Source organism: Penaeus vannamei, chromosome 26, assembly GCF_042767895.1.
Source record: "Penaeus vannamei isolate JL-2024 chromosome 26, ASM4276789v1, whole genome shotgun sequence".
NCBI lineage: Eukaryota > Metazoa > Arthropoda > Malacostraca > Decapoda > Penaeidae > Penaeus > Penaeus vannamei.
In genome coordinates this window covers 10,140,725-10,145,724 of record NC_091574.1, presented here as the reverse complement: position 1 = coordinate 10,145,724, position 5,000 = coordinate 10,140,725, and the positions used below count along the sequence as shown (strand labels likewise).

General features: G+C 39.2%; 1 protein-coding gene across 1 annotated transcript in view; it reads right to left on the bottom strand.

Moving 5' to 3' along the window:
• LOC138866551 (glutamate receptor ionotropic, delta-2-like) overlaps positions 1 to 5,000 on the bottom strand; it is a 49,729-nt gene that overhangs the window by 34,536 nt on the left and 10,193 nt on the right. The gene's annotated exons all lie outside the window — the stretch shown is intronic.

Below are 5,000 nucleotides of genomic sequence, written 5' to 3'. Positions count from 1 at the left end.
TTTCCATTTAGGAATGTGATGTCGTCTTTGGGCTGGACCTGCATCCATTAGTGTGGTGACTATGCCGTAGTGATCACTAGTAACCGTATCATCGACACACCACCGAATTCTCTCCACCATTGTTGCAGTGGCAAAGGTGAGGTCTAGGACCCCTCCCTTCACATGCCTTGGTTCTTTGGTGTTGAGAAGAGCGATCTCAGGGAACGTCTCAAGCACTTCTGCTATATAAATGCCTGCCGCGTTCGGCCTTTTGTGGGGATTCAGCATGGCTATGTGTGCATTGAAGTCTCCCCCTTTGATCACTCGGTCTTGTGCTGCAGTAGCACAGACCTGGTTCAGATCTAAGCTCTCACACAGTGATTTGCTATAAATATTATATATTTTTATAGGGCCCCCAGGTAGCTGAATCTCAACAGCAAGAGATTCAACACCATCTCCACAGTGCGGCGGGATAGCTTCAAGGGACGAGACTTTGGCTGCACAGACTCGGCCTGCAGTGGGGGCTTCTGCTGCACAGTTTCAGCCTGTCCTGACAGCCTAGCTGGGGTTTCACATAATGCTTCTCCCGAAGCTAGCTTGCCATCCAAGGATTTAGGGAGGGGAGCGCTGCTCGTTATCGGTTTGGAGGCTTCTAGCTTCCTTCCCTTCAGAGCTGCCACAGTTTGGGTCATAGCCGTCATTGCGACCTGCACTGCTTTCTCCGCCTCCTCACTGGTCCTCCCCAAGGCCGTTGCTACTGCAGAAACTACAGCACTCAACAGGAGAGTCATATCTTTCTCGTCAAAGAAAAGATTATCCTCTACTGGGGGGACCATTGCTGTGGTCTTTGAACCTTTTTCCCTTTGGTTCTTTTTTGTGGTTTTGCCACTAGCAAGCTTGGGGAATTCCTCTCTGTTAGAGGTATCCAGTTTTGGCTGTGGGGGCGACTCCTTCCTCTTAGGAGGTCGGGGAGTCTTTTCTCTTTTGTTTTTACCCCAAACGTAGGTGCCTGGGGACGCAGGGACAAAGTCAGGACGCTTTTTGGCTTGCTCCTGCTTTTTAATAACTGCCTGTTTCCTGACAGAGCAAGCCAGGCTCCAGGCACGATGCTCCTTGGCGCAGTTTGGACACTTGGCTGTTGTGTCTGCTGGCCATCTTTGTGTGCCTTGATACACACTTCTGTTTCGTGTGCCTCGCTGCATACACCACATTTGGCTTTGGCCTTGCAGTTGGCCTGGTGATGCCCAAATTTCTGGGACGTGAAGCACCTCAAGGGCTCTGGCACATATGTCCTGAGCTTGTATGAGCCCCAGTTACCCAGATCAAGGGTGGTGATTGGGGCTCCCTTGAGGATAACCAGGACTTGCCTGATTGGAGACTTCTATTTGGTCATGCGGGAAGCCTCCACCACTTGTAGGAGAGACGTGATCACCTCCACGTCGAACCCTAGTGGGAAACCAAGTAGCACCATCTTGGTCTTTTTCTCTTGGGAGGTCAGTGGTGAGATACACACTTTTCTCCCGTCTTTTAGCACCTTGATTTCCTGCAGGAAATTCAGGGTGGCTTTGTCTTTGGGGGCAATGATCATGCCCTCATCTCTAGAGATTCGGATTGAGAGTCTGACATTTCTTTCCTTCTCCAATGCCCTAACCAGTTGGTATGCATTGTCGAAGTCTCCAGTTTTTTTTTTTTTTTTTTTTTTTTTTTTTGGGGGGGGGGTGGGGGTACCTTAAACCGCGTTAGTCGACTTGGGGTGTGCTCTGCCTCTTCTTAAGAGTCAGTTTCCACCCTTCGTCGCTTCACGCCTCCCTTTTGCAGGGGTTTAAGGCCTTTAGAAGTGGGGGCAGCTGGTTTGGCTGGTTCAGCTAGAGCCCCTTCTTGACTGAGGGAGTTCTGAGGAGAGTTCAGGTTTCCCTCAGTCTGGTGTGAATGGACAGACTTTGTGGGTGGTGTTTCTGTCTTGTCCTTGCTCGGTTCCTTGCTTTTGGTTTTTCTTTCGCCCCCCTGCGACCTAGAAAGGCTTCAAGGTGACTGCCATAGTCTGATTCATTTTGTGGTCATGGAGAGAGTATAAAACAGATCGGTCCCCTTTCGGGGACTATCCTTATACCTGCTCTCAAGGTGAGGTCTTATGAAGGGCCTCAAAAAAAAGCACTGTTCCCTACACTCGACCCTTCAGCACCACAGGACAGGAGATCCCCCTGGGTGGGCTGAACTCGGAGTTTTGGTGTGGTAAACGCTCTGCACCCCAATCCTGCTACAAGGGGGATGTGATCACGTCACCGCAGCCCAAGCGAATGTTGGAAATCGACGTTTCCCGCAGGCCCAGGCTGCACCAGGAGGTCAGAAGGAGAGAGCAAGAGTTAGGCACCGAAAAGTCGCCCTTGGTGCGTGGCCACAAACTATGTCCAGGACCAGAGGGTCCAGACCAGGTTTGTAACCTCGCTCTCCAAGGGAGCGGTAGTGGGGCACTTACTACAAGAGAAGGCCTGGCCAATTGTCGCGGCGAACCACGATAAATTGGCGGAGCTCTCTGTGTAGTCTGTTGTCAAAAAGTATCAGTCAAGCTCAATATATATATATATATATATATATATATATATATATATATATATATATATATATATATATATATATATATATATATATATATATATATATATATATATATATATATATATATATATATATATATATATATATATATATATATATATATATATATATATATATATATATATATATATATATATATATATATATTTATTTATACATATATATATATATATATATATATATATATATATATATATATATATATATATATATATATATATATATATATATATATATATATATATATATATATATATATATATATATATATATATATATATATATATATATATATATATATTTAATAAAATTGTGGAGGCATATAGTTATATATATATTTATCTATCATATACATATATATATATATATATATATATATATATATATATATATATATATATATATATATATATATATATATGTATATATATATATATATATATATATATATATATATATATATATATATATATATATATATATAAGCACATACACACACACATATATACACACATATATGTATATATAGATATGTATATATATATATATATATATATATATATATATATATATATATATACATATATATATATATATATTTATATATATATATATATATATATATATATATATATATATATATATATATATATATATATATATATATTTATATATGTATACACACACACACACACACACACACACACACACACACACACACACACATATATATATATATATATATATATATATATATATATATATATATATATATATATATATATATATATATATATATATATATATATATATATATATATATATATATATATATATATATATATATATATATATATGGCAACTCATGCTGTGGAGATGAAATAAAGGAACGTATCAGTTTTGGCTTGATTGCAGTACCGTAAGAAGAGGTTCTTGCCATTATGTTTAAAAAGAAACGACGCATTTACCAGAGAGATAACTAATGCTCCCAAAGAGGAATGGAAAGGCTGATGATAGGAATCAGTTTAAGAGGTCGGATGAAGACGAGAAGGATCAGGGAACAGTCCCAAGCGGAAGATATAATTTGCAATATCAAATAAAGGAAGGCGATGGGCAGGCCATATATGCAGGATATGAGAATGGGATATAGATATCATAAGAAGGCTGTGGGCCAAACCAATGACAAAATGGTGTAGCAAAATAACGAACTTTGGGGGCCAAGACTGGAAACTAAAACTGCAATACAGGAACAGCTGGAAAATATTAGGAGAAGCCTATGTCCTGCAGACTGATACAGGCAGATGATAAGATATATTTATTTTCACACACACACACGTACGCACATATATGTGAGTATGCGTGTGTGGGGAGGTACTTCACGCTGAGTGTGATGCAAATAGATAGTGTGGAAACCTAAGTGGTTTGTATGCTGTCTCGCTTCCGGCTTACACCGTTGGCTAGCCTGGAGTGAAAAGGGGAACAGCGATGCTTAAGCCTCCTTTGGCAGTTCACAGCCCCGCCAGTATCAAGACTTCTGCATCAACTCGTGGACTCTGATGGAAACCAGGTACCTTGCTGAACTGTGGCGGCTCTTGGGACAGTGATATATATATATATATATATATATATATATATATATATATATATATATATATATATATATATATATATATATATATATACATATATACATACTGTAGTGTACCCTGAGGTCCACCTGGCTCCGTGTTTATACACACGGAAATATCTAACATGAAAATATACAAATACCTCCTTAACTTCCATTCTCTGTTAAGAATCGCAATTCATTTTATCTTTATTTTTTGGGGGTAACTATTTTATTTACTCGCTGAGTTTTGCTTCTTACTATATATACATTCATTTTATCAATTATCTCAGATGTTTTTTTTTAAGGTGTTAGCCTTGCCACATTTCAACGCTTTTATTTTTAGTATCTCATTTCACTTTATTTTACCTTTGAAAGATATGCCCCCGAATTTCGCGTGGGCCAATCAGGTTAACGGGCGTGTAGCTCCAGCCAATCAGAGCCATTCTAGGTCGTGCCCCCTGTGTGTGATTTTCAGGGGCGCGAGACTTCACGCTCACGCTCACGACTGGCTGGACGCACGCTCCCGTAGACGCCCCCCCCCCTCGAATTCGTAAATGTAATCAAAAGCTAAGTATTCTCTGTATTTTGTGATGGTTTTGATATAAACACGAAAGAAACAGTCACAGAACATTTTCTTGTGGCACGAGTGATGTATGTGGAATATAATTAATAAATTGTTAAACGGCAATTAAATATGATAAACCTATAGCAATCCAGCCAGTCACCCTTTTTTTAAATATAAAGATAATTTCCTGCACATCTACTAATTCTATTTATGATAAAATAAGATACGTAT